Source organism: Rhipicephalus microplus, unplaced genomic scaffold (assembly GCF_043290135.1).
Source record: "Rhipicephalus microplus isolate Deutch F79 unplaced genomic scaffold, USDA_Rmic scaffold_15, whole genome shotgun sequence".
NCBI classification, from domain to species: domain Eukaryota; kingdom Metazoa; phylum Arthropoda; class Arachnida; order Ixodida; family Ixodidae; genus Rhipicephalus; species Rhipicephalus microplus.
In genome coordinates, this window is record NW_027464588.1 from 11,928,109 (window position 1) to 11,941,953 (window position 13,845).

A 13,845-nucleotide genomic window follows, 5' to 3' on the forward strand; every position below is an offset into this window, starting at 1 on the left:
CAATACCTTTAAATCTCACGTTTTAATTACTCCTTACCCCCTTTCCTTGTGAGCCTCTGTTGAGGTTTCACACATGACGCAGACAGTTACGGGGCTCACTTTTATCTTGTTTTCTCTCTTTTAAGAATCTCTTACACAAGTTGTGTGTTCCTTTACTCTGTGTTCTTGATATTTGCGGCCAAGTTATGTCATGAACCAAGTGCCAACGAGGCCAACAATCAGTCTAGTAACGTGTTGTTGCATCATTTCTCGCTTGACTTACTAGTTTTACATTCACTACGAGCTGCATTTTCTCCGTAGTGAGAAGCAAGACTGTAATTCCACCTTAAGAAGTATCAAATTGATGTCTCTACAGTGGAACAAGAAAAATTGCCTGTATTGTTTTATAGAAGAAAAATATTACCTTCCAGTGCACGCTGCGAAGGTTATTCGTCGCACAAATTCTGGTATCATCTGATTATATGGACCATTTTAACGTAAATAAGAACGTTATAGCAATTAACTGTAAGAAAAAAATTGAAGGTAAGTAATTTATATGCAATTCGTCATAGCTTTACACTGTTGAAACCATACTGAGCCTTAATTTCCAGAAACTTCCGTCCCGCACACTGGTGCACTTACCAAAAACTTTCGACAACGAACGCAAATCAATTGCCTCAACTCATTCTCTTCCTGCCATAATGATGACTTTTTTCTGACCTCATCTTTAATGTTGCGCCACATTTCAAGTACGAATGTGTAAAAGCGTTCCTGCCTTCTTCGTCTGTCACAACCGCGGCTTCGTGGCATTCTACGAACGCACCTCATCGTCTATAAAGCGGCTTCAATACTTGGATTTATGCTTTGCTTTCATACATGACTCTATCATCAGGGTGCGATTTCATGTAAACAATGATCCCCTCATTGCAAACATTAAGGGGGTCGTTTCCGCGTAAAACAGGCCTCAAGTCGTCATGCGAGCCAAAGTTCTTGTGCATTTCGTACAGTTTAGTCCTCAAATGAGCTTGCTGTGAGAACGCTGTGCTTGTCATCAATCGGGGTGACAGGGACTTTCGACAGCGTACGCGCAGTTGCATTGAGCCACGGTCTGTCGCGCCTTGTTTCTAGTGAGTGACTACAGCGATTAACGAAGGCTCTTTTGGTGCCCGTGTCGCATTCTCTCCCGCTACAGTGAGTGCCACAAATGTTTCGGCGAGAGCAGAATGCCGGAGTCTTGTTTTCGGCAGGGCGGCGTACACTGTGGCGCTATCAGACTCTGGTTTCAAATAAAGGTGGTCGCAAAGAGCCTCCCTGCGTGTGGTGTTCATTAGCCGCACCGAGACAGTTTACATCAGAAGAAAACGAAAGTTTGTTTGCGCAGAAAGGAGGGGGAGATTTCCCCGAAGTTGCCGAAACTCAACCTGGAAGCGTATTAAATCGCTTCGAAGAGATAGCAGTAGAAAAAAAATTGTGTGCTTGAGTTCTTGAGGCAGGTCATAGAGGCTAAAAGCTAAGCTTTTCTTCCTTGAATTCGAACATCTGAGTCTGGAAATGAATAACTAGGAAGGCAGCATTTGTTGCCTTCTCGAGAGTTCGTTCAGTAATAACGTGCTCAGCGCTGCCGTTGATGCGTAAGTGTACTCTTTCTTAACCGATAACAACGATGCGATGGTATACTTACAAAAACTACGTACAATTGCACTGGTAGATATATGATTCATGCGCATGCGAGAAAGCGTGGTGCCATAAAATCCGACATGTTGAGTTGAGCGTTATTCACAGTACGGTGTCTTGGTTAACCCTGAACGAGCTGGAAAATTTGGACGTGTGCATGGCGATTTGTCAAGTACCATAAAAATAATATCTACTGTCCTCTTCGCTAGGTATATAAATAAAACATTTAAAATAAAAATCATGCTCTCTGGTGACTTTAGTTCTGGTAACTATAAAAATTGCTATTTCCCAGTACATAATGTAGAAGAAGACAAAGCTTATAGACTGGCGCGAGCCAATCTCTGTGGCTGGCGCTGCTTGCCTAATGGGCTGAAAATACACCTGTTACTACCCTGCTGAGTCGGTCTCCTTTTCGTAACATATTTGGTGGAGTTGTGCGATCCCCTTCCTTGCCATGGAACTCCGAACAGAACGCTCCCTCACGGCTTTCAACATGACCTCTCAAGACTCGGATACATTCTCTCTGGTCGCCCGCCCTTCTGCCCGGCCTGTCAACTCAGTGCCCGCCACAACTTTCATGACGCTTCCCACCCTCAAAGACCCTGGCGTGTTCTCCAGCCGCGATAGTTCCGGCGTCGACCAGTGGCTACGCCTCTACGAACGCGTCAGCGCCACTTACACGTTGGATCCCACACTTATGCTCCCAAACGTCATCTTTTATCTTGACAGAACTCCCCGTGTTTGGTTTGACAACCACGAGCCATACATTACAAGGAGGGACAGCTTCAAGAAAATATACGTGAGCTTTTTGGCAACCCCCTTTGGTCGCCGTGAAGCTGCGAAGAAGGAGTTATCGACTGGCGCACAATGTTCCACAAAGTCCTACACCAGTTACATTCAGGCTGTCCTCTCACTATGCCACCAAGCTGACGAAAACAAGTTCAAGCCTGACAAAGTTGCGCATATTCTAAAGGATATTGCTGACGATGCGTTCAACCTGTTGGTATTCAACAATGTGTGATCTGTTTATGCGATTATTCAAGAATGCCGCCGGTTCCAACAAGCTAAAAGCAGGCGCATCTTCCATCAGTTCCAGCGTCTTCCAAACGCCGCTGTGACGTCCTCGTGCCTCGACACATATCGTCTACCAGACACCTGTGACAACTTGATACGACCCGTCAGGCAGGAACTTGAAGCGGCTGCTCCAGCAAAGATGGGACCAACGTCTCCTGGCCCCTCCCCTTCGATTACATTGCCCCTCATTCAAGCAGTCGTCCGGCAGGAAATCGCCAGCTTGGGAATTTACTCTATTTCAACACTCCCTCACACCGACTTCCAGCCCTAATACACGCTGGCACGTCCCTTCCAGACCGGCTCTCCCTCAACGTTCCCTAATCCATCCGCATTGCGAACACACGGTGGCAAACCGATCTGCTTCTCGTGTCACCGAATAAGGCACATTTCTCGCCATTGCAGAAGTCGCTGGGGTCCTCCTCCACAAGCCTCATCTCGTCTCTTCCATACTTGTGCTGCCTATCGCTATGAGACCAGCCGTGACCATTTTGCCCAGGAACCTCTTCTACTGAACACCACAACTCCTGCTCTCCATCGCCCCAACGTCGCCAGTCGCGTTCTCCATAGCCTCACCGACCATGTTCCCCCGCCTTTCCACGAGATTACCCGATAAAAAAATTAGTGTTGCAGCCCCCGGTGGTGGCACTGCATTGCTAGGACTTACAGAAAACCGTCTCTTGACAATACAGACAAAATGGTACCTTGCAGGCCTACAAGTAGACGGTGTACATGTCGCTGCTCTTGTCTATACCGGCGCTCAACTTTTCGTGATGATGAGTGATTTTCGCCGCAAGCTCAAGGTCTCACACGTGCAACCACAAAGTTCATGCATATGCGGATGACGGAACAGCATCTATCGTTTGAATGTGCTCCCCTCGTGTAAGCATTGCGGATCGACACACAGTTGTTCTCTTCACCGTCCTTGATAAATGCCTCACGACGTAATTTTAGGCCTCAAGTTCCTGTCCGTACAATCTGCCCTCATAAACTGTTCGACCAGTACGCTCAGTCTACACTTTCCTGCAACAGAACCTCTTGCACAACGGCCGAGTCGCCTCTGCACAACGGGATATGCGTGCCTTCCTCCTCAGACAATGACTTACGTAGAGCTCGTCTCAAAACAACCAGTTCCCGATGGTGACTATGTTCTGACCCCTATCACCAATGTAATCATAAACCACGGCATTACATAACCACACACCATTCTGTGCATCGCAGGAAATTCTACTAGCCTCCCAGTTGTCAACTTTAGCTTGACACCTCAAATGTTGCCACAAGCGATCTTTTTGGCGTATATCTGAACCTTAGAAGACAATTCGGTAGATGTTTTCACGATGGCCGCTCCTTTTGACCCCCACGCTCAACATCAATCTGACACTTGCTCCGACAGCGCTATTACATCGATGATCGCTTCGAACTTAACGCCGCAGCAGACTGACGAGCTCCACCGGGTTCTGCTTTCCTACATCGACGTTTTTGACCTCAGCGGCTGTAAGTTGGGGTAAGCTGCAGATATAACTCACCGCGTAAACACTGGTTATGAGCATCCTATTCATAACCATCCATATCGGGTGTCGGCGGCCAGCGTCACATTATCCAAAGTCAGGTCGACAAAATGCTCGCCAAGGACATCATTGAGCCATCCTGCAGTCCTTGGGCTTCTCCTGTAATGCTACTCCGCAAGAAAGACGGTGCATGGCATTTATGCGTTTATTATCGACATTTAAACAAAATTACCACAAGAAGAAATGTACCCTCTGCCACGAATAGATGATGCACTAGATTGCCTCTATGAGTCCCACTATTTTTGCTCCATAGACCTACGCTCCGGCTATTGGCAGATAAAGGTAATTGAAATGAACCACGAAAACACAGCATTCATTCCCACCGATGACCTATATCAGTTCAAGATCTTGCCCTTTGGCCTTTGTAACGCTCCAGCCACCCTCGAACGAATGATGGACTCGCTGCTCAATAGATTCAAATGGTCCACCTGTTTGTGCTACTTGGACGACGTCAACGTCTTTTCACCAACATTTGAAACTCATATAGAGCTCCTCTCAGCCATCTTAGGCATCTTCCGTAATGCTGGCCTGCAGCTCAACTTGTCCAAATGTCACTTTGAATGCCATAAATTTACAGTACTTTGCCATTTAGTAGACGCCAACGGTGTACAACCAGACGAGACAAAAATCAGCGCCGGCAAAAATTTTTCTGTACCGTGACCTGCGAAGATAGTACGCAGCTTTATCGGACTATGTTCCGCCTTCCAAAGCTTCGTGAAAAATTTTGCACACATAGCGGGACCGCTTACGCAGCTTCTTAAGAAAGACGTCTCGTTTTTACTGGGCTCCAAAGAGGCTTCTGCGTTCTCCACTCGCATCGCTCTTCTCACTACTCCTCCAATTCTGGCATACTTCAACCATGCTGCCCCTTCGGAAATCCGTACAGGTGCAAGTGGACATGGTATTGGTGCAGTACTGACTCAGAAACAACATGGTCATGATTGCGTTATTGCATATGCCAGCCGTCTCCTATCCGCCCATGAACGTAACTATTCGTTCACAGAGCGTGAGTGCTTGGCTCTTGTATGGGTGGTGGTGAAATGCCGACCTTACCTATACGGACGCCTATTTTCGGTAGTTACCAACACCACGCGCTCTTCTGGCTCAACTCTCTGAAAGATTCATCAGGCCGGCTTGGTCGCTGGGCTTTGCGCCTGCAAGAGTTTTTTTATTCGGCGGTCTAAAAATCTGGCCGCCTACACCATGGTGCCGGTTGCCTCTCCCGGTACGCGGTCGACGATCCTGAGAACACTGACGAGCCCACGGAGAACTCCATCTTGTTAGTGTCCGACTTCCTTAACACTGGGGAAAAACACAAGCACAATCCAGTGCTGCTTGACATCATCAGCCGTGCGGAATCTCCCCCAAATGATGCTTCCATCCACTAATTTGTTATTTAAAAGGGTGTGCTATACCGCCGCAATTTCTGACCAGACAGGCCTAACCTTCTGATGGTTGTGCCTAAGCACTTGCGCTGCTCTGTTCTCACAGAACTTCACGACGCTCGCACGGCTGGACACCTTGGCGTATCCCGCACGTACGAGCGCGTCTGGCACCGTTTCTTCTGGCCAGGCCTTGCTCGCTCAGTACGCCGATACGTCGCGACGTGTGACCTATACGAACGCCGTAAAACACCGTCGCTACTACCCGCTGGCCATCTTCAACCAATCGACATACCCTCGGAACCATTTTGCCGTGTTGGGTTAGACCTGCTTGGTCCTTTTCCCTCATCAACGTTGGGAAACAAAAGACAGCCGTGATTACAGACTGTGCTACAGGCTACGCTATTACGCGAGCTCTACCGACCAGCTGTGCAACCGACGTAGCTGACTTCTTGTTACGGGACGTTCTTTTGATTTACGGTGCTCCGAGACAACTCCTCACAGACCATGGCCGTACATTTCTATTCCAAGTCATCGCCGACATGCTGCGTTCTTCTTCCACGCAACACACACTGACAACAGCTTACCACCTTTAAACAAACGGCTTCACGGAACGATTTAACCGTGCTATAACAAATATACTCGCTATGTACGTGTCGCCCGACCACTGAGACTGGGTCCTTGTCTTACGCTACGCAACTTTCGCGTATGATTCATCCCGTCACGACACAGCGGACTTTTCGCCGTTCTACTTGTTGTATACGGAAGAGAGTCGACTTTACCACTGGACTTAGTCATCTCAGTTCACACCTCGTCAACAAGCGAGTATGCCCGTGACGCGATTGCGCTTGCCGATCATGCCCGTCAGCTCGCTCGTACTCGGCTGGTGGCATCTTAAACCAACCAATGCCGTCGGTACGATGCGAAACATGGAGACGTACATTTCGCTTCCGGTATTCTCGTTTCACTCTGGTCCCGTTATTGTCGGCTGGCCCTATCGGAAATATTTTTGTCTCATTACATGGGACCCTACGCTATATTGCGTCAAGTAACACCTGTCACCTACGAGATCAGCCGCATCATCTATCCATCATCATCTGCTGTGTGGTCCAGTGATATTGTACTTGTTTCGCTGATCAAGCCCTACAAGAATGCGTCAGATAATGACCTTTAAGGCACCGGGACGGTGCCTCTGCCACCGGGGGTCATGCTACGTGCAAGTACATGAAGATGAAGAAGACAAAGCATACAGACTGTCGCGCGCTAATCTCTGTGGCTAGCGCTGCTCACGTAACCGGCAGAAAATACATCTATGGCTACCCCTCCGAGTCGGTCTCTTTCTCGTAACAATATTATGAGGGACGCCGTATAGAGGGCTCCATAATTATGGACGGCCTGCACCCAAATACTGAAGTGCAGCTGAATAGGAGTGCACAAGCCTCTAGGATTGTGCCTTAATCTAAATAGGTCCGGCGTGTCCGTGATTAAATCCCACGACCTGCGGAGCAACAGTCGAGCGCTGTAACCACTACAATACTGTGACAAGTTGATGCGGTAAAATTGTAGTCGAGAGTTAATGTTGGTCGCTGATTTCCGTACAACAATTTCCACTAAGCATGTCGAATTGATCATGGCACGGTCAAGCCCACCTACATTACCTAAATTTTATATACCGTTTAACCATGCTGATTGCTGACAACGATATAAAACTTAGAGATTCCCGCCATACTCCACCGCTCAAAAAAAACAGCCCGGTGATGACACCAGGTTGTGTCGAAGCCTGTTGTCGTCAGGCTTACACACAAACACTACGCCACGATGGCGTCGAAAATACACCTAGTGGCAGCAGCATATCTTGGTCCCTCACCAATTTGTCAGATGCCCTCGCGCCATTTTTCCTGTCATTACTATCACATAGGTAGGTGGAAAATATTATGGTTTGCCACGCTCACTAAAACCAAAAGAATAAGACTCTGCGCTACGCGTACGACAAATAGTGACATGTCGTGGACTTAACATATTCGTGTCTAACAAGCGCGCATTCAGAGCCGAGGACAGTAGAATGAAGGTTTCCGGACGTAGTCAGGCTCTCAGCAGAACACGAACATGGCACAAACTTCAGCGGTGTCACTCGCGCAGCACACAACAATGTTTGAACGAACAGTTGCCAAGAGTCGATATATTTAGCCATCCGACGTTACTACTCTTTGCTTGCGATGGGTTAAGCTCGGTTCAAAGTGTTTTCAATGCGGAGCATTTCTTAGTCGCACGATGCCACACTTCAGCGTCGGCGGCGACGCCAGGGCGTCATCTCCACCCAAACTGCGCATGCACTAGTCTCCCGCCGGCCCAGCAAGACACCCGCAAAGCTGCCGCTCCCCTCTTCCTCTCTCTCCTCCCAAGGCCAATGGAGGCAGCGTATGATAGTCAAAAAAAATAAGACTGCTGATGGTGCACAACTGTGCACTGACCACTAGATCGTGCGTTCGAACTTCAGTCAAGGGCGTCATTACTTAGATTTACCTTAACGTTGAAGGCAACGCTTTTTCTTCATTCAATACAGAAGGATAATAGCGGCGAAATAACAATAAAACATTCCGAAACCATACCAACTACGCAAAATTCATGCGATACCCCCCCCCCCCCCACTATATGACGCATTTACTCAAGTTCCCCTTGTGGGAAGGTGCGGGTGGCAATTTCTTGTTTCGTTGACGGGTGCTAACTAATGCATGTTTTCATTAGACTGACCACGTTTCGAACCACAAGCAAGAAAATACAGCAGCGTCACACAGGGCAGCTAGCAACGGCCTCAGAGATTGCAACGGGTTGTATTGCAATTTATTGGATTTGCCGGCTTCACCAGATGTAACCTTCTACAACTATGAATCATCGAACAACAATGCCTTTGCCTTTAGAAAATGGACGTAACAGATCTATGGGCAGATACTGAGTGACAAACATTTACAGGCCCTACTGTTGTGTTGCGAGCGGTACGGTGTGGTGTGCTGCCTGACCTGGCACTCACGTCACGGAGGCTATACATTTATTTCTTGTAATAATCAAGAAGGCGATATACTCCTGGTTAGAAATAGTTTCAAAAATATATTACTTTGACAACGCAGCTGGCAAATTAAGTAAAGTGTTTAGATGATGGCGTTCCAGACAATGCGATCAGACTCAACTCCGTCTTTAAGGTATAAGGCAAAAATACTTGTTTATTTAACTGCGTTCGGAAGCGCTCTGCTGTCACTTGAGCGTCCCCGCGTCCCTCGCTCGCGCTCTTCTTCTTTCTCGTTTCCTTGTCCCAGCCCAGAACGTGAAAAATAATCAACAAAAGTGTATGTTCTAGGCGTCCAGAAACTCTAACACAGCCAGCTTAGGATGCTTGGTTCTCTTAAGAGGGGCGTGATTAGTGAATAAAAAATCGCAGCATATCCAAAGAGAGAATGATGACGAGTGGGGCGAAGCCTTCATTCATCTGTTCGTCCACTCGTTCTCCCATTCGTTTGTCCGTGCATCCGAATGAATGGACGCACAGACGAATGAATGCACGCATGAATAGATTGACGCACGGCCGGACGGAAGCAAGAACGAACGAACCGACAGATGAACGGCCAGAAGTACGGACACATGGATGGACGTATGCACGTAATCATGCATGGACAGACGGAAGGACGTACGCATGGACGGGCGGACAGAAAACACGGATGGACGGGCGATCGGACGGTCGGAAAGATGGATCGATGGACGGACGCTTCGCCCCACTCATCATCTTTCACTCTGTGGATATGCTGTGAAAACTATAACGACATCTAGTTATATTCCAGGGGACATATACACGCAACGCCGACTATTTAGGTAGGCATAATCTACAGGTGGCATACTACATACGGACGAGGCAACTATCCATGGCCTAAGGAGCTTCACCCTTAAAAATTTACGATTGTCGCGTAAGCTCCTGATTTGGCATTTGTGAAATACATTGTAATGAGAGCTGAGAAGAGGGGTTCATTTTAAATTGACGCGGCTGAAACAATACTTTTTTAAAATTTATCTTTGATCTTGAGGCATTTCCTGTAGTGGCAGGCCATGAGCTCGATTGACTGCTCTCAGCGAAACAGCCGGTGCGGCGCTTTTCGCCTTCGGAAGAAAACAAATTATTTTTTATACTAAGCAAGTATACTATACTACGAGCGAAAGCGTAGGCAACTGCCGAATACGTCGACATTCAAACTTAGCTTGGCTCTGTGGCTGATGCACCACATCGAACGTTCTGCATTTCAGGATATTTTTTCTATTGTTGTGGGTGGCATATGAAGCAAGCGCTTTACAATGGCGCCATGCAGTAGATGTAGTTTACGAACATGCACATAGGTGACTGCATGTGGGGAAGCAGTACAGGGACGGACGTCTGTCAAAGTCACTTGAGAGGGCAGGGGGCACAAAGTTGGCCTGATACATCAGCATTAAGGGGTTGTTGCACTTTGCTTTCGCCCCCCTCCCCATCTGTTTTAGGGGCGAAGTTCCTTATAGCGGCACTCGTTCGTCCCGCGTAGTATGTAACCAGTCTTACGCTTTGACCTGCAAACATTTTGACCTCCAAGGTGGTGCCAGTGAGAGATTCCTTCTGTGCGTTGTTGAACAACAAAAAATGGTGCTCAATGTACATGCCAATAGCTGATAATAAGGTATGAGAGACAGAAGCATTCGGCTATTAGTTAACGTGCACGCTGCGATCCCCATTAGCAGCCATTGCATGTACATTGAGCACTATCTGAAGGGAAAGGGTTGCTACGTTATACCCGCTGGGTGTAACCACCTTAGTTTTAGAAAGGTTTAGCGAGCGTTGAGCCGCAGTGCCATGAATACAATGAACTAGTATATACCATGAATGAACTCGAGGTAGTTAAATGTGGGAAGTAGGTACGAAGTGCAAGCCGTAAGAAAGTAAAAGCGGAATTTCGCTGTCTCTCATTTCCCATGCAGCCATTGGCATGTACATTGAGCTCTATCTGACAGGAAAAGATTGCTACGTTATACTCGCTGGGCGTAACCTCCTTGGTTTTAGAAAGGTTTAGCGAGTTATGAGCCGCAGTGCCATGAAGACAGTGAACTAGTATATACCATGAGATCGAGGTGGTTAAACGTGGGAAGTAGACCCGAAGCGCAAGCTGTTAGAAAGTATGCGTGTGCCACCTCTCGTTTAGTCCTTGGAATGTCCGCTGGATGGTGGTGTTTCTATATGGGGAATACATGATGAAAAATTGCGAGATGGCGGTACTTGGAGTGTTGAATAGATGGACGAACGGACACACAGACAGATGCATGAATGGACTCATGAACAGACGCAGGGGCGGATGCATGGACGAACGCAGGAACGGACGCACGCAGGGACGGGCGGATGGACGCATGGACGGTCGCACAGACAGAAGGAAGCAAGAACGAATGGTCGGACGAATGCTTCGCCCCACTCTCCATCATTCACTCCGTGGATATGTTGCCAATTTTTTTCAAAGGGAACAGTGCTCACACTTATGATGATGAAATGGTACGTTCTTCGTTGACACAGTGAACTTTGAGGTTTACTTTGAAAGACGCGTTCATCTATATAACCGTGCTGGTGAACTTGACTGACCACGGACGCTGCACTTCGCCAGCGAGACAATATGCATCCGCTATTTATCAGTGGCGCCGCGAAGGGGTTAGGTGATATATGGTACCAACCTGAGAAAAAAAAAACATGATTTATCCCTCCCTGAAAGGAATCGAGAAAACACAAAAGTAAAACGTGTCTTTACAGAAGTAGTTCAATATACAATGATATAAAAGAGCATGCGCAATGTCGATTAATGTTAGGCAGCTAAATTATTTTTTAACGTGGATGCATTCACAATAACGCCTAGTCATTCTTCTACCTCTCGCAGAATAACGTCAATGATTAAGAAATAATAAAACCTCTGTGGTGACAGATGCGTGTGGCAGCTGTAGTAGTTACCCAATGGGCATTTAAACACCGATGGACGTCCACTGGACAACCGCTTCAGGATGTCTCGGTCGTCCACTGTTCGTCCGCAAATCGCCGATCGGCATCCCGCGGATATCCGCGGGACTCTAAGGCGCATACTAACAGTGAGTGTGTTACCAGAAAAAGTGATGCGGCAGCCAGAAGAGCGTCACTCATTGGTAGCCGAACTTGGCTTAAGGTCGCCCTGTTGTGGCATATTACAGTTATCAAACCCTACTACCTGACCAGTGGTAAACACAACACGCGTCGTGTGTTCCCTTTAGCCCGCCGCAATTATTCGTGGGAACAACGAAAGTGGGTAATGTGTAGCCACATCCTGGCGGAAGAAGAGCGTTCTAGAGGTTGCACAGCTTTCTTTGTATGAATGGATGCTATGAACGATGTCGATGCTCGTGGTAAGGCCCCCAACAGGTGAAGTGTTAAGACGTCAAAAAAGTTGCTCTTCTGCTACTGGAAACATGATAAACGGGACGGACAATTAGAAAGGAACCTTAGAAGGAACTTATCAAATGAACTACTTCATGGATTACTGCACTTTGCCAACAAAGCTCTGAGAGGACAGTGGAAGATATAAAAGCCATATTTTTATAGCGTATAAAGTATGTGGTTTTGTTCAAAGCCACTTGAAGTTTAGGGTATTTCTATAATAATGTTACAGGTAGGTCATTTATTTTTCGGAGTCATGGGTGAACGAGATGGCAACAGCCCAACAAAAACCAGCAACAGTCGTTGTCCTTCACTTTCATGTATTAAAGCTGCGACAGCTGTTCTGTATCAACCCTCTTCTCGCCCACGGCATAAGCTCCGTTTCAGTGCTTGATCTACATGCATGCAGTCGAAGGATAGTTTAATTACAATACCTACCACCCTTTCATTAATGCTATAGTATTCCTCTATGTTGCCAGCTATGTTTCTGTGAATTAGGAACCCCACTCCCAGTTCTCTTCTGTCTGCCAAGCCCCTGTAGCAAAGGACGTGCCCATTTTGTAGCACCGCATAGGCCTCATCTGTCCTCCTAACCTCACTGAGCCCTATTATATCCCATTTAACACCCTCTAGCTCCTCGAATAGTACAGCTAGACTTCCCTCACTAGATAAGGTTCTAGCGGTAAACGTTGCCAAGTTCAGGTTCCAATGGCGGCCTGTCCGGATCCTGAGATTCTTAGCACCCTCTGCTGCGTTGCAGATCTGACCGCCGCCGTGGTCAGTTGCTTCGCAGCTGCTGGGGACTGAGGGCCGTGAGTTATTTGACGAAAGCATGTGGGAGGTCTCTTCACATTCATACTATCAATCAGGTAATGAGAAATGCTCAGAGTATAACCAACCACTATACATAGCCTTCATAGATTACGAGAAGGCGTTTGATTCAGTAGAAATATCAGCCGTCATGCAAACACTGCGGAATCAGGGCGTAGATGAAGTATACATAAACATGCTGGAAGAAATCTACAGGGGATAAACTGCTACCATAGTGCTTCATAAAGAAAGAAACAGAATACCAATCAAGAAGTGTGTAAGGCAGGGGGACACAATTGCCCCAATGCTGTTTACCGCGTGCTTACACGAGGTTTTCAGAAGCCTAGAATGGGAACAGTTAGGGATAAGAGTCAATGGAGAATACCTTAGTAACCTGCGCTTCGCCGATGACATTGCATTGCTGAGTAACTCGGGGGACGAATTGCAATTAATGATTACGGAGTTAGACAAGGAGAGCAGAAAGGTGGGTCTTAAAATTAATCTGCAGAAAACGAAAGTAATGTACAACAACCTCGGCAAGGAGCAGCACTTCGAAATAGGTAATAGTGCACTTGAAGTTGTAAAAGACTATGTCTACTTAGGGCAGGTAATAACCGCAGAGTCGAACCACGAGATTGAAGTAACTAGAAGAATAAGAATGGGGTGGAGCACATTCGGCAAGCACTCTCAAATTATGACAGGTAGATTGCCACTATACCTCAAGAGGAAGGTATATAACAGCTGTATCTTGCCGGTACTTAGCTACGGAGCAGAAACCTGGAGACTTACAAAGAGGGTTCAGCTTGAATTGAGAACGACGCAGCAAGCAATGGAACGAAAAATGGTAGGTGTAACCTTAAGAGACAAGAAGAGAGCAGATTGGATTACGGAACAAACGGGGGTTAAG